The sequence below is a fragment of the Carassius auratus genome, chromosome 2 (genome assembly GCF_003368295.1).
Source record: "Carassius auratus strain Wakin chromosome 2, ASM336829v1, whole genome shotgun sequence".
Lineage (NCBI taxonomy): Eukaryota > Metazoa > Chordata > Actinopteri > Cypriniformes > Cyprinidae > Carassius > Carassius auratus.
The window spans coordinates 12,997,758-13,020,531 of NC_039244.1; the positions used below are offsets into that span (position 1 = coordinate 12,997,758).

General features: G+C 36.3%; 1 protein-coding gene and 1 pseudogene across 1 annotated transcript in view; both read left to right on the forward strand.

Moving 5' to 3' along the window:
- The first annotated feature begins 322 nt into the window (after positions 1-322).
- LOC113116271 (selenoprotein F-like) lies at positions 323-4,892 on the forward strand (annotated as a pseudogene).
- A 13,176-nt stretch (positions 4,893-18,068) lies between these two features.
- Positions 18,069-22,774, forward strand: part of LOC113116130 (protein FAM110B-like) — a 33,225-nt gene continuing 28,519 nt past the window's right edge. Inside the window, exon 1 of the mRNA XM_026284053.1 lies at positions 18,069-18,233. The gene's annotated coding sequence lies outside the window, so the exon portion shown is untranslated. The remainder of the gene's footprint in view (positions 18,234-22,774) is intronic.

A 22,774-nucleotide genomic window follows, 5' to 3' on the forward strand; every position in this document is an offset into this window, starting at 1 on the left:
ACGACTGCTCTACATTCACTGCTCTGACATCACATAATATTCACCATCAGAGATCATGTACAAATATTTCCTATAATTTTCAAAAATATTTATTGCATACAATTAAGCAAGAGATCACATAAAATTACCTTATTTCCAGTTTTGCAATGATACATATCTTGAGTTTAGTTAAAAAGACTACCTATTATTGTTAAATCCCTTTGTTGCCAATTTTTAAAACAGTCTGCTCTTTATTTCAATCAAGGGTGAAGATGATTTTTTTTTTTTCAAATAGTTATCTGGTTATGGTAAGACTTTTATTAATAAGCCCATTGTGTGTGACGCACTTCCTGCCAAGTCAAAGAGTGGAAGAGAAACACTCATGGCGGGAGAGGTGTACCTGCTTTGGTTATTGCCATTATTACAAACGGTAGGTGAAGAAACAATATCCGTACATTTTCATCTTTGAAAGAAGACACTCAAGAATGACAAGTAATCCACATGTTTATGTAAAATGTGGACTATTTACGTTCAATGCACCGGTTAGCCGGCTCGCTAATGTTAGCTAATGACGTGGCTCATCCGGCAGATAGTGTAAATATAATGTGATGCAAATCTATAATATCGCAGATTTAATTTCTTACCGTGACATTAACAAACTTTGCACCTAACCTACTGCAAAAAGTTTGAGACCGTGGTTTTCATATGATATGTAACGTTAATGATTAAGTTCTAAAACTATTACGTTAACTAGTTTAACTTCACCTGCAAATAACTTTTAGATATAACGTTACTAAACTTTTTAAATAAACATTAGTTATGTAAAATATGTTTTTATCTTTACAGAAGTGGATGTATGATTTATTTGCCGTTTTTTGGGATTTTCCAAGTTACGTTAGCTGATAGTTCTCTGAACAAGGAAGCAGATTCACGAAGTGCTGCTCCATTATCTTGTTTGGAGAGGAAACAAATTACTATAAAGGCTTGATTAAACTTAGAAAGGACGATATTATGGGGTATAAAAAATGAAATTCAATCAGATTCCAGGTCCACACAATTTCTTAAGTCATTGCAATTCAATTATAAACTCTCAAACAGTGTTATTGTTAGTATCATAGATATAAAATGTTATTATAATTTTAATTTATATATATATATATATATATATATATATGTATGTATGTATGCATGTATATATGTTTGTGTGTGTGTGTGTGTGTGTGTGTGTGTGTATTTATTTTTCTCCCAAGTTAAAATAATGTTACCTTGGCAACTATCTGAATTTTTTTTCATTTTTTATTCATATTTTTTATTCATATTTTTTATTTTACGGTTAAAAATTTTACTTTCAGTTTTAGTTAACTATAATAACACTGGTCTCAAAATTTCAAATCTCCCTTCATTCCAAAATGAATGATGTTTATTCTTAAACGGAAGCGTATCAGCTATACTGTTTATTTTTTTTATTCAATTACATCGTTTGTAACTAGGAGGCAGATGTGTCAACCACTAGCTATTAACAGAATAGTCTTGTTATCATAGCTGTGTAGCCAAAGCTGGCAAGTTCCTGCACCTGTGCTTCTCCCCTTAATTTTCCTTGTTCTCTGACGTTGCCTTTGAGGGTCATTAGATTAAAGATGCTCTCAGAAAACAGCTGAGAATTTCCAGTAGGTTTGAGATGTTGACTTAAAGCTTAACTGGTGTAAGTGCTTAGAGAATTGTATCTACTGCTTGATTCATGTGTAAAATGTGGTTGAAATCTTCCTGACTTAGCTGGCGTCTTATGGAGCGGAGCTCTCCTCTGAGGCCTGCAGGGAGATGGGCTTCTCCAGCAATCTCCTGTGCAGCTCCTGTGATCTCCTGGGTCAGTTCAGCCTGGGCCAGTTAGAGCTGCCCTGCAGGCAGTGCTGCCAAGAGGAGGCTCAGCTGGAGTCCAGGAAGGTGAGTTCAGCCTCTGTGCCAGATCACAAGGTCGTTTTCTTACAGTGAACATGGAGCTCTGGAGCTTTAAGGAAAACAATGAAAAATGTGCAAAGCTTTTTGTCAAAGCACAAATATTTAGATCCAAGCCAGAGGCCATGGTCTTGATTATTTGGTGTCGTATCTTTTGATTTTAATTAAGTCATTATTACAAAGACCAGTATTATTTATTAATTAGCTTTGTCAGTGTGAAAATAGTTTGTACCCATATTTATGCATATTTGTTCTTTTTTTGACAGCTCTATCCAGGAGCCATCCTTGAGGTGTGTGGATGAAAACTGGGGAGGTTCCCTCAAGTCCAAGGTAGGTTGGGGATTTGACCTCAAATATGACTAATTTAGACTTAATAATTCTTATGCTGCTTATGTAAAAATGGCATAGAAAATGTAGCAAAATAAATTTGTAATGCTTCAACGGGTGTTTTTCTTGTAGCAGCTGTTACAGCAGTTCAGCTGTTGTTGTGTGGAACAGACTACTAGAGTGTTTACTTTTGCTCTCCTGTTACAAAACACTCATTTTTGTGACTATTTTCCTTCAGCTTTTGTCAGGAGTGACAAGCCAAAGATGTTCAGGGGTCTTCAGATCAAGGTAAAAAAAGGTTTCTGGTAATAGTTAATAGTGGGAAAAAAAGATGTAATCATAAAGGTAATAAACATGGGCATGGACATACACTACTATTCAAAAGCCTGTAGTTTTTTTTTTTTTTTAAAGAAATTATCACTTAAAGGAACACTCTGACTTTTTGGGACTTTAGCTTATTCACAGTATCCCCCAGAGTTAGATAAGTCCGTACAGGGGAGACCAGGTAATACTATGATGTTTCATAGAATTCCAACCCAAAACGCTGACCTGATGAATCGATGGCTACTTGCACTGGAAATAGATCCAAACACACCTGTAAACACTATCACAAAGTATTTCGTTTGCTCTGAACATTTTACTGTAGACGACTGTTTTGAAAAAATGCAAGTTACCACACGGACCATGAAACGTGTGCTAAAGGATACAGCCATCCCATCGATAATAAAGACAGTACAAATTGGATCACCTGTTGCTGCGGTAAGTGTTTCGTTATGTTTTGAGATGACTAACATTAGCCATACTGTAACAGTGCCATGCTAATGTAATATAACCTTAGTAGTGACACTATTACGTGAATAGGGGCTCCGTGTTTCCCCTTTATTGTTATTATTGTGTTGTCATGAACACACTGCTCGTGATCATTGTAACAAAATCACTTACTTGGTGGACAGCTGACCATTAGGTTCACTCGGCATGGGGCGTTTCTTCCAGTTGATCTTGTCACAATGGGGAAAAAAATGACAACTGCGGGGTGTATTAGGGCAGAGAAATCTTCCATGATCACGAGTCACATCTAGCTAGTCATTTGTTTTGTTTACGGAAACATCAACAATGTGTCTCGTGTGCTGCGCTAATCACTCCGCCCAAGTAGCCACTTCGCCCAAGTAACGTTAGCTGTGCTCCTACGCCTAGTGAGAATATAGTTCCCAGTATTTATACGATTAAAAATGGTCTCTGTCTCATATAGCCTTGTTATTTGTACACGCTGTGACTATACAGATCACAACATGTAAATAGGAAAATGTTTGCATTATTTTGTCACTTATTGGGATTACTATGCTAACAGTATCCATTTACATCCAGTCTTTGTGCTAAGCTAGGCTAGTGGTGGGTGCGTCAAATAACACTTACAGAGCGCACAGAAATGAAAAAGGTATGCATGGACCTATCTAACTCTGGGGGATACTGTGAATAAGCTAAAGTCCCAAAAAGTCGGAGTGTTCCTTTAAGAAATGAATACTGTCATTCAGCAAGAATATATTAAATCAAACAAAAGTGACAGTATAAATGAACAAATTCTCTTTCAAATATGCTGTTGTTTTGAATTTAGAATAATCAAAGAAATATCAAACAGTAGAAAATCATTTCTGACGGATCATGTGACACTGAAGACTGGAGGAATAATGCTGAAAATTCTGTATTACCATCACAGAAATTACATTTCAAAATATATTCAAATAAAATGCATTTGAATTGTAAATTGTTATAATATTTCACAATATTGCGATGTTCTTATGTGTTTTGGCTTAAAAAAAAAAAAATGAAATCTCACCCACCACAAACATTTGAATGGTAGTGTATGTGTAAATATAAAATACAATTATTTGGTACAATATATTAACATAGGTCTAGAAAGATTGTATTGCTTGTATAATTGGTTTATACACTGCTTAATTCTAGATGTTCTGTTTGCATTTGTTCCAGTATGTTCGAGGCTCGGACCCTGTGCTAAAGCTGCTGGACGATAACGGGAACATTGCTGAGGAGCTCAGCATCCTCAAGTGGAACACAGACAGCGTTGAAGAATTTCTTAGTGAGAAGTTAGAACGAATTTAGACTCAGTTTCATATTTAAAGTCCAGTTTTCAGCTCAATCAAAGGACCGCAATTCATTTTTGTGCTTAATAATGGACGTTAAAAACATAAATAATTTTTTTTATTTGGTGTCTGAAAGTAAACATCAGTTTGTGGTTTAAGTGATCAGGACATACTGTACTTATTTTTTATATTTTTTCTGCTGCATATTTGTGAATCGTTGATATGCTGTTTCTATGCTATTTCTACGGCTTGTGTCTGAGTGAAGCCTGTTGTATGTGCTGGTTTGGTAAAGCTTGTGGGGACTCCTCAGAAGCACATGTTTATGTGGATTTACACATTAGTGAAGGCCTGACAGTAAACCAGTCCCTGGAATGTGAGGCCTGAAGACCCTGTGTAACTCTCTGAGCATGTTCTCATGGTGGGAACCTTCGAGCTCTACTCCAGTAGAGAAGGTGCAATCTCTTTGTTTAAATAATTGAATTGAAACTCAATATCATTAGAGCACAGACAAATAAACCAGGTTTTCATATTAAAGTTTTTGTTTGACCCTTTTTTTTCCCCCTATGTCATTTCATAGGTAAAGTTATTTGATTGTTAATGACAAAAAAAGAAAATAATTTGATACATAAATCTCATCTTTCTTTTCTTTTTTTTTTCTTCTCCCATTTTGGGAGGTGGCTTGGTATATATTAGATTTTTAATCTGCACTAATAAATACCAAACTGTTAGCTGAATAAATTGTATAACAGTCTCGAGAGTTCATTGTCATAATTAAATTGCTTTACTTCAGTTTACAAACATTTTGAGCAGCACACATAATCTGTGATATTTATATTTTCACCACTAGATGTCAGCAGATATTTTAGTTGAACTCGCTGGACAAGTTGTTGGATGAGTTTCAAATATAGTTTCTAAACCATAGGTCTAAACAAGAAAATAATATAATCTGAATAATTATACTGTTAAAATAAATGAATAGTAATTTCATTTTTACAAATTTGAACAACAATGTAAGGTCATATATATATAGATATATATATATATATTTTTTTACAGTAAATATAGGCGTTAGCCATATAAGAATATCATCAAAAAGTTGATTTATTTCACTAATTTCATTCAAAAAGTGAAACTTTTGACGTTATATTCATTCATTACACACATACTGATATATTTCAAATGTTTATTTCTTTTTTTTTAATTATTTTGATGATTATAACTGAGAACTAAGGAAAATTCCAAATTCAGTATCTCAGAAAATTTGAATATTACTTAAGACCAATGCAAAGAAAGGATGCGTTGACCTTTGACCTCAGAAAGCACAGTGGACCAACACCAGCAGTTGACATGGCATCTCAAACCATCACTGACTGTGGAAACTTTACACTGGACCTCAAGCAACGTGGATTGTGTGCCTCTCCTCTCTTCCTCTAGACTCTGGGACCCTGAAATTTACTTTCATCAGAGAACATAACTTTGGACCACTCAGCAGCAGTCCAGTCCTTTTTGTCTTTAGTCAATGCAAGACTTCTGGTTCTGTCTGTTGTTCAAGAGTAGCTTGACACAAGGGACGCGTGTCTTCAATATTAAACCTTTTCACAATATTCTAATATTCTGAGATACTGAATTTGGGATTTTCCTTAGTTGTCAGTTATAAACATCATATATATATATATAATGTTTTCCGCATTACTCCAGACTTGATCCTTCAGAAATCAGTCTAATATGCTGCTCAAGACTTATTATGGTCAATGTTGAAAATAGTTTTGCTGCTTAATATTTTAGTGGAAACCGTGATGCATTTTTTAGGATTCTCTGATGAATAGAAACTCAAAGAACAGCATTTATTAATAGAAATATTTTGAAACATAAAATATATTCACTGTTACTTTTGGTTTTTTGATGAATTTAATGCACCCTTGCTGAATAATAAAGACTGGCCCCAAATTTATAACCAGTAGTACACATTTCTTTAAAAAATGTAAAGTAAATTTGTATAGTCTGCAGATGTCTGCTGGCAGGTAGCTCTGAATCACTGATTAATGCCGCATGTCTGGCACATCATGCTCTTCACAGATTTACACAATGTGTTTAGAGACATTCTTTTTTTAATTGACTCTAACAGAGTTTGTCATCAGTGAGCATTGAAAAGACAAGCTCATTTTGATAGTCTGGTCTTGGACAAATTGCTGTGCCATTCATCCTTTTCCAGAATGTCTAGTAACTTCTTTGCTTTCTCAAAGTCCTAAACTTGACATTCAAAAAGGATTCAACATCACAAGTACATCACAGTTTAATAGCACACCCTTGTGGAATGTAACTGACAGTGAGAGCTTGCTGATCGACTTTTTCCTTTTTCCCACCTTTACATGTCCACGGCAGCTGTATACTGTATATAAAAAAAAATTTCTGAAGGTTGCTTGAGATAAGCAAGCACACTGTGTTAACACATTTAGAAAAGCACTAAAAGCTACAAAATTTATTAAATGCAGAACACACAGCTTCATCGAAGGAAAAACATTTGAGAAACTTTAAAGGACACCTATTAGCCCCCTTTTTACAAAATGTAATATAAGTCTCAAGTGTCCCCAGAATGTGTCTGTAAAGTTTAAGCTCAAAATAGATAATTTATTATATAATTGAAAAGGCACATTTTAAGTGGAGGTAGAAACACACTGTTTAATTGCATGTGTCTTTAAATGAAAATGAGCTGCTGCTCCCCACCCCCTTTTGCAGAATAGGGCTTTCTAGCTCAGAACACAAATACTCTGCCAAAAACATCTGTTAGGTTTTGATTATCATGTATATCACGCCGAAATAATGCATTTTAAAGCAATATCAATATGAACTTCTGATATACATTTTCTGAGTGCAGGAAGTGGCTGTCACACAGCACACAGTTAGTGATGTCTGTGAAGGTAAACAGCTGTGAAACAAATCACGTTTATGTAAAATCTGTATATTAAAGGTGCCATATGCAGAAATTGAGGTAAAAATATCCATAACATGACCTACACGCATCAAAAGAATGAGAAGAAATAAGGGCGATGATGTCATTAAAAAAATGTCAAGTTATAGTGCTGCAGAGATATCAACCTTAATTAGCATTAGCATTACTAGCCCCGGCCCGACAGGTGTTGTAATACCAGTTTCGGCCATGGGAGGCAGTATGCGGGCAACATAACCAGCAGCCAACCTGCAATACACGAATAACTCAGAGGGCTTGTGGGCGTGTACTTGAACCTGATGTCAATCGTGTGGAAAGTACAGCCCACTACTTTCAGTTCAGGGAACAGAGCAGAAGGATAGCTGAAGCCCTTGGCAAGAGACCAACACCCGCTACAGGGAAACAACCGCGCTCGGAATCACAAATCAAATCCGATAAGAATACCAGAGTAAACATCGGCACTGCTTTTAATCGTTGGAGACAACTGATGGACCTGAAAGAAATGAGGTTCGACTCCGAACTTGCAAGTTAGATGCTGTTAGTATTTCGCTAGAAGTTTGTTTTATATGTTTGTTTATTTGTTTTCGGGAAGTTATAACATAGAAATGTATCGAAGGCTGTTCGATAAACGTGCTAATGTTAGCGATGGCTAACCGTAGCTGCGTTTGATAATTAGCTAGCTATAACTTAACGTTACCCATTTTATTATATAGGGCTGTGCATGTCTTTACTCATGTACATCTCATCAGTAAAGACGCTCCTGTAATTAGGAGTATATCTCCAGCACGTGTGTTCAGATCAGGATTGCCAGGTTTTCACAACAAATCCTGCCCAGTTGCTTCTCAAAACTAGCCCAATCTCGCTTCCAGAAGGTTCCCCGATAAAACATTGCTTCCCGGGGTTAAAATATAGGTTTTTTAGCAGGGTTGCCTTGGTATAATTCGCATTTTAGGGGCTAAATATCACGTTATTTGTATTGGGGTCGCTGTGACCAGCGGACATGAAAAACAACCACCACAGACTTGGCAACACTGGTTGGCATTTACTACACAGAGCCGTAATTCACTGACAATCTACACAACATCGATGTTAAAATCGCAGGCGATTCTTTGTCGATTTTGAAAGCGATTTTGTGTAAGTTGTCGGTAGACTAAGGCTCTGTGCAGTAACTGCCGCTCCACCTGAACCAGTGTTGCCAAGTCTGCGGTTGTTTTTCATGTCCGCGGTTTGAAGCAATCCCAATACCAATAACGTGATATTTAGCCCCTAAAATGCCTATTTTACCAGGGAAACCCTTCCCAAAAATTTATATTTTAATCCTGGGAAGCAATTTTTATCGGGGAACCTCCCGGAAACGCGATTGGGCTAGTTTTGGACTAGTTTTAAGAATCAACTGGGCAGGATTTGTTGTGAAAACCTGGCAACCATGATCTGAACGCACGTGCTGGAGATATACTTCTAATTACAGGAGCGTCTTTACTGATGAGAGGTGCATGAAAATCGCATTTGATTTTTTGCACAGCCCTATTATTATATCATAACTAACCTGCTCTGTCTAGTCTGTTGGTCTCCGTGTCCTCTTTGCTTCGTGGTTTTTCTGTGCGTGAAAAAATTGATGTGTGGCGTGAAAGCGTGTGAAAAGAGTCAATTGCGTGTGTCTCACGGTGAATGCTTGAGAGTTGGCACATTAGTTCTCAAGCAGAATAAAGGACAGGTTGATTATTGCTGTTTAGCGTTTGTATTAATCTATGATGTGTCCCTGTTTGCCTACAGGGACATAAAAAAATAAATTAAAAGTGATATGAGGACCAAGGTGTCTGAGATTGTTCATTTTAAGTAAAGGATCCTAATATTTCGTCCACAACAATATTTAATGAGGTTATAACTCCTTGTGGTTAGTCTGCACGAGATCAACAAGCTTGTTTGCTTTGCGGCCGCTTTAAATACAAAATAAGCATTCGATCTACGTTAGAGCGTCTGAGCTATCACAAATCTTTCTGCAGCGTCGTAAGCAGAGTGGCAAGAACGATTTTTGACGCTCTAGACGCCGGCGGTGTGAACGCACAGTTAGGCTTTGGCTATGGCTGTAGTGTTGTTGTGAAAGTAGGGGCGGAGCATAGAGACTATGCCGTTTCTCGTTTGTTACTCTAGAGTAGACCAATTCACTTTATTGAGGCATACTGCCCCCATCTGGTATGGAATGTGGAGTATGACTTGATTTTTTTTGCCAAACATTACAGATGGCACCTTTAAAGGGGTCATATGATGCTTTATTAAAGATCATTATTTCGTGTTTTTGGTGTAACAGAATATGTTGACATGCTTCAATGTTCAAAAAACATTTTTAATTGGTATTTGTTATTTTTCATACGAGTCAAAGTCTCTCAAGTGCAGTCTGCTCTGATTGGCCAACTAACCAGTGCATTGTGATTGGCCGATCACCGCAAGCACTCGTGGGAAATGTAACAACCCTTTCATAATTGCGAGTTTCATCTTTCAAAACAGTTAATGTCATCAGTTTTACCATCAGTTCAAGCCTGAAAGGTGAACTGAGTCAGTGATAGACACAGTGATGAAGCTTGTATGTGTTTGTAGCTGACTCCACTGTGTGACCCTGTCTCTCTCTCTCTCTCTCTCTCTCTCTTTCTCTCTCTCACACACACACGTGCAAAACTGCGCATTTGAACAGCCAATAGCAAATACTTAAACTAATAACAAAACATACTTACGGTAGCTGATTCAGAAGCACCAGATTGTCATAGCAGAATGACAGAATGGCAGAGTCAGAATGACCTCCTCTCATAGGTTCACAAAACAGTCATCCATAAAATGTGTTGCTGTTCTGTTGTAAGTAATCGCCTTGATACACACAGCATGTTCCTGACATGGCTGCTTCAACACTAACAGCGGTTATTGAAACCACGCCTTCTTTCTTTGCATGAACATTTGCGCAGCATTACGCAAAAATTTCCACATAGTGACAGAGACATGTGAGGGCGTGTTTGAAAGAGCCCTTTTAGGGGGGCGTGGCAGAGTCTTAACTTTGATAAAGAATACCTGTTTGGATTTGAGACTTTAGTCTTTACAACTTTACAGATCATTATGCACCAAGAGCTTGTTACACTCCAAAGAGAATGCATCATATGACCCCTTTAAGTGAAAGCAGCGCCATGGGTAGAAACATGAAGATTAAAGGGATAGTTCAGTCAAAAACAAAAAGAAAACCATACACAAACAAAACCAAATTAAACCCTGCGGCTCGTGATGATACTTTGATGTGTAAAGTCACAAAATGATCGGTCTGTGAAAGAAATGTAAAATTATTTCGATCGTAATTAAAACATCTGAACTGTTCTGAGTGCGTCTTCTTCTAGCTTTATGGCAGATTGCAGAATTATAAGTGCATTACCGCCACCTATCTCTGAAATGGAACATTGACACTCCTAACTGAGACTGTAGAAAGTGTCAGTGGTCCATTTGAGAGATAGGTAGCAGTAATGCACTTATAAGTCTGCGATCTGCAGTAAAGCAAGAAGAAGAAGATGCACTAAGGACAATTCAGACATTATGAAAGTGACGTGAAATTCAGCCAAGTATGGTGACCCATACTCAGAATTTGTGCGCTGCATTTAACCCATCCGAAGTGCACACACACAGAGCAGTGAACACAAACAGACTGTGAATACACACTTGGAGCAGTGGGCAACCATTTATGCTGCGGCACCCAGGGAGCAGTTGGGGGTTCGATGCCTTGCTCAAGGGCACCTAAGTCATGGTATTGAAGGTGGAGAGAGCACATGCACTCCCCCCACACACAATCCCTGCCGGCCCGAGACTCGAACTCACAACCCTTTGATTGTGAGTCCGATTCTCTAACCACTAGGCCACAACTTCCATGACTTCACTTATGGTGAATCAGGGGTAAAAAAAAAAAAAAATATATATATATATATATATATATATATATATATATATATATATATATATATATATATATATATATATATATATATATATATATATATATATATATATATATATATATATATATATATATATATATATATATATATATATATATATATATAAATACTGTTCAGTTTATTGTTGTTTTTGTAAATTTTTCTTATATTCTTTAAATTTTCTGTTGTTTTTATTTTATATTTTGCAACTATTTTAATTCTGAGAAAGCGACACCGAACACTTAACACATAAAACAAAAGCCTTGATTTCGCTCTAGGGAATTTTCAAGCCATGATTGTTACTAGAGGGCTGCATTGGGATTAGGGTCCCGCCGGACCCAACACAAATCTTGCAGGAACAGGCAGTTTTATCTTTGCTGTGGGTGGGAGTGGGCAGTTATAAAATATAGTGCATGGTACATAACCAGAATAATGAAGTTACATTAACACTAGGCTTACAGTCAGTAGTCAGTGTTACACGGTGTTTGGTCATTGATTACATTACTTGACCACAGCGGCACTGCCCCCACTGTCGTTTTGCATTTTATAGAAATAAAAATAATTTAGTGCAGTTGGAAAACATAGCCTACAATTCTAAACTGAAAGCATCTGCTCTACACAAGGGTTGCCAGATCTGCATGACAAAGCTAGCTCAATGGCCAGTCAAAAAACAACCCAAAGTAGCACAATGACCATATCCCAAATATCGAAACTCAAACAGACTGGATCCACTTGACAACCCTGCATCTAACTTGGACTACAGGAGTCAGATTCGACTGATCACTCGTTAAGAAAGAGGATTTTCTGTTCAACAGATTCTGAGCTCATTGAAAAATATCTTGTCCTCTTAAGATCTTCTCCCTTTACACAGAGAGCGCATGATTGCAAAATTTAAAGTGAACAGCAAACGCTCATTCAAAGTGATTTCAATGGCACACATATTGATAGCGACTCCCTGATGCGTGAAATTATCTACAATATTAGCACATTTACATGTGCGTACAGGAATGGAACACACACCTTGTGGGAGTGGTCAGTAAGAAAACAAAAAAGAAAATATGTGGAGCTCAATTGAATATCACACCAATTTTGTGATTGGCTGTTATAGTGTGGAGCCAGGGTGGGCCATTAAGCTTCTGATTGGTTGGCGCCGGGCCTGTAATATTATAATATGATCCCCTTCCTACATCACTAGGGAAGCCAAATCTGAGCAGCTCGTTTTATCACATATGCTTGCAGAAAAATGCTAAGCAAAATAAAATAAATGGGTTGTCCTTTTTCACTTTTTCTGGGTTGGTAGATGCACTGGGGAACGGATTATAGCACTTGAACATAGAAAAAGTCAGATTTTCTGATTTTCTGAAGTCTCCTTTAACATTATAAAGTTCAACAAACAACTCCCTTTAAACACTGAAAGTCACAGACAGTATGTAAAAAAAGTTGCAAAGTTGCTCCAAAAGTATACACAAAAACAATGCTGTCTGTGACAAATTATCATTGTGCATGGGAAAACTGTACTTGTTTTCAGTGGGGTTTTTTTTGCTCTTCTCTCAGGTTGAGTAAAATTATACAATCCCTCCTGGGGTCCAGGGGCAGTAGTTGTGGCAGATCCCTTGCCAAACACAGGACTGTAGACACTCCTTGTCTCTGATGAATTCCATATGCGCTCCGCCTGCAGTTAATGCTGCTCTTGAAACATCACAGCACATTTCTTCCATTACATTATTATCTATCCCCCTTTCATGCAAAACAATAACATATGCCAGCACGCACACACTCGTAGATGACAATCTTTCTGTGAACAATCAGAGAACATTTTGTGGGGTATTCATGGAAATATTTCAATCATCGTAATCTATCTACAATCGATTTTGTTGTGAACAATTATTTATTACACCCACTTTGGAATACTCATTTCTGATTGGTCAGTCATGGCATTTGTACTGATCGATTTTAATATACAAACACAACTGGCACCATCTGCGTTATCCATTGTTCTGTTCTCATTGCTCATCTTCTTGTTAGGCCAGGTGTGTTGTAATGGATAACTTTTTTTCTTAGCAGAAATTTTTAAATAAAATACAGGTAAGATCATTTCAACTCAAATAATTATTTCTTATCCACCATGTTTAGTCGAAATGATGGTTATTATTGATATGTGGCAACCTGAAAAATCTGATTCATTAGACAAATAACTTACCTAAGAATAACAAAGTGTGGTAAGCGCACTACAAACCAGAGTGTTTATGATTATGATAATTAATTTCAATAATATGAAAAGAAATTCAACTTTGCGATCTCAAGCAGCATTACAGACTTTTTTTTGTTTTTGTACAATAACTGCAAGTGAATTGTCACACATTTAAGTTACAAATTCTACACTGATAACAATAAGAAATGTTTCTTGAGCAGCATATTAGAATGATTTCTAAAGGGTCATGTGACACTGACAGTGACTGCTAAAAAAAATTGCAATCACTGGAATTAATGTCATTTTATTTTTATCAAATAAATGCAGCCTTAGTAAGTATAAGAGACTTATTTAAAAAAACAATCTACATAAATAACTAATAATTCGTCATAATTCCTGGAAAATGTTTGTGCTGATTCACACTGAATGGAACTTTCATATAAACAGAGCTCTTTCTACCCCAACTGCTCCTTGCACTTTTGTCCCAGTCATGTGGAGCAAGCACAATATATCCAACATTGAGAGGGGGTTTCTCTCAGAGGGACATTATTAATCTACACAAGAGCAGCAAGTCTTTCCAACTGATATTGGCAAAATACCAACACCCTTTGACCTCTCTACACTGTGCTGTGAGCATAACCTGAAGACGACCTTTGTTCAGAACATCAAGTGGAGCTGACTGTGTGCACTGATTCTCATTTTTGCCAAAAGTTTTTCCTGACAAAGCTTTGCTTGTGCCTGCCAGTGTCCGTCTAAGTGATGCAGTTGCAAGGGATAAAAGCTTTTTTGTACTCAGAATTGCTGAATAAGAAATTCTGACTCCCTCATCCCTCACTATTCCTGTTTCTCCATCCATCTCTGTATTTCGTTGGAGCGTTTGAAGCCTCCTAGCCGGGCTGAGTTTGAGTAGACGCTTCTTTCCTGGATGAGTGCTCATCGGTATCATATTATCAGGGAGGCTGCTTTTATGAAGAATGTGAAATGGAACAAAGCAAATGAGGCTTTCTGTTTCTAGAAACCTCTCATTTATTCCAGTACACTCTTACAGTTCAATTTAGGTCTTGCTTTCCTTTCTCTCCCGATCATGACCTCATGCACATTTATTTCTTGTTATGTCACATTTATATTCTCAGACTTGAGGTCCTATTTGTTTCGTTCCAGTTTTGGGAACGGTTCGAAACTGAGATCCAGCTGAAATCCCTTTGTGTAATGAGAGCAAGAGATTTTGTGGATGTGCCAGTGCTCAACCAGTTTTTATATTTAGGGTGGTGGGAACTTGACCTACATAGTGTTTTGGATTGGTTGCAGATGCTGCCTGTGGGAAAGGGAACCTGCAGTTGATTCAGTAAATGCTGAAGATCCACTAAGCTTTATCCATCAGACATTTAAATGAATCCCAAACTCATTATTGATATTGATTGTTCAGTATTGAGGTAGCAAATGTGTTCTTAAGCATTTCATTTAGCACTGCATATAATATACATATTTTAGGAGGGTTTTTTTTTTCTTAGACTAAACTGGCACACTTATAGACTTTATTCAAAGTACTCTAGGGATTCACAGAAGCAGATTGGTGTGGAGAATCAAACCAGTCAGTCTGTGTAGCTCTGGGTCATTCTGTTTTAAGCAGAGCTCTGAGATCACTGATATGTTCTGAGCTTCACTGCAGCTTCACCACAACTTGTGGCCCAGAAGGTGGAATAAAAATTAAGCAAAGAAGAAGACTCTTTATGGATGAAAATATTGTTCTTTTCTCCAAGTGCATGACTCAGTGAGAAACTACACTTTTGCGGTTTTCCAGCGCATTTGCCACTCAGACCTTCTTGCATGAATACATTTTCCATGGATTTAAATCACATGAGCATTGTGGCATGCATTTCAAACTAATACGTAGCTTATCTTAATAATCATACAAATTGCCTTATATGTAAGGCTTATATTTGGATCATATATATATATATAATTTCTATATATAATTTCTACTTTTTTTTTTGAATTACGGGGACACTAAAAATATCCTCATAAATCACCTCCTCATTGTAATACCTGTGTCATACCCACATACACCACATAACCACATAAACAAGCTCATACACACACACATATTATATACATATATAAACCAGAGTAAGTCTACTGTGACATTTAGTACTCATAAGTTCATATATATGTGATACATGTATATGTGGTTCATTTCTTAATATCTAGTATTACATTGTAAATGTGCCTTTTCCTGGTATATATTTCTTACTTCAGATGGAGTTTTCTGTGCCTTTACAATATAAAGATGGCAATAAACTGAAAATGTGTTGAACTAAATCAGCTTAATTGAAAAGATCACATTGCATTTCAGGAGCTTGGAATCGAGCATGTGTAATGGTACTGGCGGCTGGTTCAAGAGTGGGTCAGCTAGGGCTTTGCCTCATGGGACTAGAGGCTGAATGTCACTCGTAATCTCTCTCAGTGTCTACACAATGTCTGGCGGCTCCTTCAGCGCAGCATGTATTTCTCTTGGAACAACAAACCCACATACGGAGAGCATATGCTAATGCCTCACTCAGCTTTTACAATGAGCATATTTATGACTCAAAGCCTGATATAGAAAGAAAATAGTAAGTGAGTAAAATGTGATATAATAAATTTTGCATTATCATTCCATATCAGCTCTGGTGTAAATTTTAGGAGTACATAAAATTTCTTTTGTATTAGGTAGTATGCACTATTAGGTAGATTTATTGTGTATAATGACAAAAATATATGACAAGTGATTCAATGGTACCTTTGAGATGAGGTGAATATTTCATGGTTTAATTAAAAACATTATTTTTGATATATATATATATATAGGACGTAAATGCAGCAAGAGGATTTCACTCTTTATGTGTTGAACTCAGATTTATTAAATGTGCAATAATTGTTGATATGTCTTGAGTTTAGTGATGTGAAATGATGTTGATTCTGGCTCTGCCCGACAACAAGAATTCCAATTTTCAGCTCAGTTTAGCTGTTGCTTGGCAACAGGAAGGTCTGTGAAGTGAAACCCATCAGAAGCCTGTGCCGCTCACAGTCCCCCTTTGAGAGTAAAATATCACTAATATCTCCTAACTGCTAACCCTTTGGAAAATTTTTAACATTAAATCTTTCATTTTACAATTATGATTTGACATTAACCGCTATGGAGCTTCAGGTAATAATGTAGCTATCTATGAATACGACCCACCCAAAACCCTGTGTCCTGTACAGCCACACTGATGGTACTCCAGTTGTTGGCAGGTGTGTAAACAATTAATTAGCTAAAGATAATTGTTTAATGAAAGTCCTATGTTACACACATTGATGAATAAATGATGAATTAGTATATATAGTATGAAGTGTATTATACTGTATTATATAGTATTTATAGCACTTTGTTAATGAATGCTACATCATACTGTAGTATTAACTATAGTGAACTGATAAACTGTAATAACTACAGTAGAATACTTTAGTTTTTGCTACACTAAACTGTAATGTAGTATATTATACCCTATAGTTGTAGAAAACTTGCAGTATTGGGTAAAGTAATTTGTTTATATAACTATAGTTGTTATATTACCACGGCAACCATAGAATTACCAAAACAAAAATATTATAGTATTTACTATAAATTATTATAGTATCTTTTCATTTAACCTATAGTTTCAAAGACTTTGAGTAGTTCTTCAGATTAATCAGTAAAAGCATGTGCCAGGAACAATAGCAGCAAATGCTATATTACAACATTATGGATTCTGCTACAGTTTTACAGATCCCACCCCCCTTTTTATTCTTTTTGTTTTTGTTTAGAAGTATGATGAGACATGAGTACATTAAAAAAGATGCTTAGTTCTTTAAACAAGCTGAATTATTCAGACCACTGAACAAATATTTTAGTACTTTATTAGTGGCATGACTCATGCAATTGATTTATCTTACAATGTGTCTTATAAGCTTTTTGTCAGACACAGAGACTAAAACAAACCAAAACATGCCAAGGCACTGCAGATGCAAATTAACCATTGACGAAATCACAATGCATTAAATGGAAGATTTATGTTTAATATGTACATAATAGTCTTCCAAATAATGATAATAATAATTATAATAATATGGAAATTAATACATAAGTTAATTATGTTTAAATGTATAAGCATTAAGGTGTAAGCAATTATCAACTCTTATTATCATCTCATGTTTTTTTTCTTTTTAACTTTTTAAAATATAAAAATACAGTAAAAAAAAAACAACAACAACTGAAACACCAGTTTAAAAACATCAATGTGTTTAACACTAATAATTTTACCCAGAGGTCAAGTTCATTATTTATATTTGACATTTCATGTAACGGACCACAAATCGTCAGCTGTGCGTGCTAAGCGTAGCGTCCCCTTTAAGAAAATTGGACCGAGGTATATTGAAAACGGGGGTGAACTGTTAATTTAGAACCGAAAAGTCATTGTACAAAGAGTCTACATGTTGAATATTTGATCGGTTAATTGATTATATATTCTATTTTTTTTATAATGTGAAACTGAACATCAACTAATACTGTTAAGAGGAAATGATAAAATCTGATCAATTCCCCCTCTTTCGCACAACGGTCTATTCTGGATCTAAGGCTCATGATGCAAAGGGATTCAATAAGCTGGTAGGTGCTGGCCAACGCAAGGTTTTCAGCTCCAGTCTACAGCGAATGAGCACGGAAATATACCGCAGCTTCCTCATTCATTTGAAGTGTTTACGCTCAGATCAGAAAGGTGAGTTCTTTTTTGTAAATGTCATTTTATCTAACGCTGTATTTAGCATGCGTCAGTGTCTGTTTAGAGCTCATTACAGCCCATTCAATAACAGTCTAGCATCCTTCACCTATTGTTCAACCGCAGACATCCAAATTCCATGGACGTGAACACTGCCAATGACATGTTGCATGTGATTTGCAGCAATGTGTTTATCTTCAGCTATTTTTATGTGTAAGCAGCCTTTATGAAGAGTACTTTGTTAAGTATAGCCGGTGCTTGCGTTATATTCTTCTACTTAACTGCATTTTACATCAAAAGGTGGAAATGTTGCTGTCTTGAAAACGCATGGATTACACAGCAGACAGACAATAAATGCGCTTCAAGTAACAGGAGGCATTCTCTCTCTCTCTCTCTCTCTCTCTCTCTCTCTCTCTCTCTCTCTCTCTCTCCACATATGAGTTTGTTTTCTTTGTTGTAACTGTCTGATAATGTTGTAGATGCATCAGTCTGGATCCTTCTTGTAATTGATTGTCTATCAGGACCGTTTCTAATGAAGTTCCAGCATGCCAAGCACATAGACTCACAAATACCTTGTTCTTTCAAATCTGTCCATATGCTTGTGCCTCAAGTTTTATTCTGTTTAGATGTTGCTTATGTGTTTCTAAAATAGAGGTTTGAAGGGTATCAGATGAGCCAGAATGACAGCTCGTTTAAGTCGTCCAGACATCCAAGATTTGACAGGGTGCCCTGCCTGACCTGTTGTGTTTATGAAAAGTACTTGCATAAAATACATCTGCTCAAACCAGATTTAAAGGCTGTTTGGATTAGGATAGCTGCTTAAGGGGATGATCATACAAAGTAGGAGCTTGGATCTCAAAATTCTTGTTTCGAGCATTAGTCATTAGCCAAAATGTCACTATTTTAGGCCATTCAGTTTGAACAACCACAGACTAATGGCTGTTCTAAGCACAAGGAACGAACTGTGACTTTAAATTCAAACTTTGTTGGTTCACAAAATAAAAATGGTCAGTTTTAAACTCAATTGGTAGGTCACAGTTTATGGATAGCAGGGAAACAATGTTAAATGCAAAAAAAAAAAACACATCTAGCCAAATAATTTTGTAACATGCATCTGTTCCTTAAGTGCATGTTATTGAGCATAGGTTTCATTTATATATATATATACACACCAGATAATTTGTTATCAAAATGTTATATTCCGATCATCAGATGAAACGACTACTCTCCTGTGATGTATGCTGGACTTTTCTTAGAATCATCTGCAAGCTTAATTCATATCATTCATGATAATATTAATACATGTCATGTTTGGTTTAAGGACATTTTGTTACTTTTCGGCTATACGTTAAACAGTTTAACAATTTGTTCGCCGAAAGCTAGGTTTTACATCAAAACAGCTGGATTAGGTAATGTGAGATTAATTCTTTATTAACTTTATGTCTTTAATAAGGCCGCTTCCATTTTGCGTTTTAGTTACAGGCTACACTGCATCAAACTTAGAGAAGTTGGTAACAACACAACAGGAATGTAGTGCTCTGTCTTCTTCGGTGGTGTAAGAAGGGATGTGGAATGAAAAGAGCAGAGCTGGAACAGTGTCTTGGGATTTTAAAGCCATGATTATATGAGGAATGTCATGATGACTTCAGCAGAGATGCGGAAATGAACTGCGTTTAGAGGTAACAGATGAAAAAATGCAGTTACCACTGCTCTCAGGGTTTGAGGAAATAAAAGACTGTAGTACAGTCTCCACTTTGTCTTAAAAACATCAGCAAAGTGGTCTATGAATAGCTGACAGATTTTGACATCATGTTGGCACCTTGCAGTACATGGTCGAGCCAGTCATAATTTAAGCGGATGATCCAGTGGGTCATTCAGGGTGACTTTTGTTGTCTTGAGCATTATCCATCATCTCACAGTACAAGCAGTGAATCACAGGATAAATCATGAGTAATTAAATCCAGTAGGTATATCAGCCTTTTAAACCCTTTGCGAAATCTGAGGCAGAATTGAACCGTGTTTTCTTTTAGACGGTGACTTTGCTCCCTTCATGCAGCCTAGTTCATTTGTGTCTATCATGCATTTCCTTACATGCCTTGTATATGTATTATGTTTTAAAATGCTTGACCAGATTAATATGCAAAGACAACTGTAACAATTTTATTGTACTTCATTTGAGTGTTTTCAATTTGAGAAGCTTTTTTTTTACTACAAATATAATATCATACAACCAGGTGCTTGTTGATGGTTCTCAGATCTAGTTTGAAATGGAGGTGATTGCGCTTTCGCTGTAGTTGGCCCTAAGCTTCAACCTTAGATTTATTTTATTAATTTATTCAAATTAATCACACTAAACGAGTTTTGGTGTAAAAGATTTTATAATAAAGATCAATGGATATCCAGTAGCTTGACTGAATTCACGAGAACACCCTCTGACCAAGTAGTTCTTAGTGGTGGTGATGATGATGAAACACTTTTGTGTCCAGGTTGCGTTATTGTGGTTTCATGTTGCCTTTATATTGTTTATTCTCTTGGGGCAGTTTAGGCCCATCTGTCTGATTCTTCACATCAATAGGAGCCGCAGCTGCATAGCCTGACCCCCAGCAGGCTTTTGTAATGTGGCGTGTGTTTGTGTCTGAGAGTAGGTGCACGTGGGTATATACATAGGTGCCATACTCCTCTTTCTGCCGCTGGTCTGCTTTAAAGGGTCCTCAGAGTAGGTGGGTATTAGATACAACAGAAAATACAAAGATGTCGAGCTTGATATGATGCTGATGAGTGCAGGTGTCCTGTCTGCAGAACCACTGCTCTTTTGTCCGTCTACAAATACTGTACACCATCTAAAGTCTACAGTGATTTATTTTTTCTGCTGATCCAGTCAGGTCAGATTTGTATTTGCCTTAATAATATTAACCTCTCTGCCATAAATGTACATTTTATTTTAAGTAACATACTTTATATGATGGAGAAATTAAATTTAATTAAAAAAAAATTTTTCATTGAATATTAATTTTTCTTCATGTTAAATAGGGATACATAATATATTTGTTTTATATCAATTACTGGCTGTTTTGCTCAGTTGAATTAGATGTTAAATAAATGCAAATTTCCCATATTTTATATTTAGTTTACCTTTGCCATCATGTAATGCTCACTTAAACCTAATCAAAAACACTACATTTTAATAACTGTTAAATGTGGTATTTAGTAAATATCAGAATGAACATCAATTTTTCTTAATTTACATTATAATATTTTGCCTAAATGCCTATGTATTCACTTTCTGACTTTTAGCAAATTGTCTACATTAGTAGTTAAAATATAGATTTTTTTTTTTTTTACATTGATTTAACTATATATATAGATACTTTTTCTATTTTAATTATTTAGACAAAGTATTGTAGAATCTTAAAAGCAATTATTAGTTAAAAGTAAAAATAATTAGGCTATCAGCTTATCAGTTCAGGCAATCCCCAAAAAAATTGAACCCATGTCCTTGGTTTTGCGATCCCAGTGCTCCCAGTGTTTGAACTGCAGGAACACTGGGTTTTACTGTCTGACAGTAAAATCACAACCAACTGCTAGCATGCTAATTAAAGTAGCAAGGTTGAAAATATCAAATTTAGGTGAAAGATTAAACCAGTTAGCCAGTGTCACTCATCAGTAGTTCTATAGGCATAAAAACATGTGTTCAACGAACATAACATGATCCCACTCCTTGATCTTGGGCCATCTGGCTATTGGTCCACTATTATTGTGTTCGTCATGTAACCCAATTATGTGGCTACAACCTCAAACCATTATGGTTTTATTGCTTTTTTTAATGTCCTGTTTTGGGCTCATAGATTTAGAGGCCCTGCTCTTACATAACTGCTGCAGACATTTTACAGGGCCTGTTACTAAATATTGCTTTGATTTTACAGAAAACATCAACAAATAACATCCTTGCGTAAGCACAGCAGATCAGGCCTTTATTGAATCTCTCAGCACTTATTCCAGCACAGGCCTTGTCGACTCCTATCATAAGGAAATGCAATTGCATCTTGTTTAAAGGCTCCTGAGAAATATTTTTGCAATCAAAGTGGCCCAACGCTGGGTCAGCTGATGAAGGATTAAGGCCACACTGTTGTGAGTGTGAAGAGCTCAACAGAAGGTGTTGATGAAAGCAGTCCTATGGAGGTGCTCCACAGCAGATGGAAACTACTGCTGGGTGCCAGGTCACATTCCTTCTCCCACTTCCGGAGGATTATTAGAAATCGTTCAATCGGTATCTCCATGGGTGATGATCTTTATTTGAGGCAGAATTATAATATCCTGCTTTTACCGGCTAAGAGGTGATGGATATGGACTCAGAGCAGGGAATAGCTGTTATGTTCTCAATAATCAGTATTATTAATGTTTATATTGCCATACACACCTTTAAATATTTTGCCTGTAAAAACTTCCCTCATTACTCATTTCACAGCAGTTGCTTACATATTGGAATTCTTTCTAAAATTGAATATAATCACATATAATTGTGTTTCTTCAGCTATGAGCAT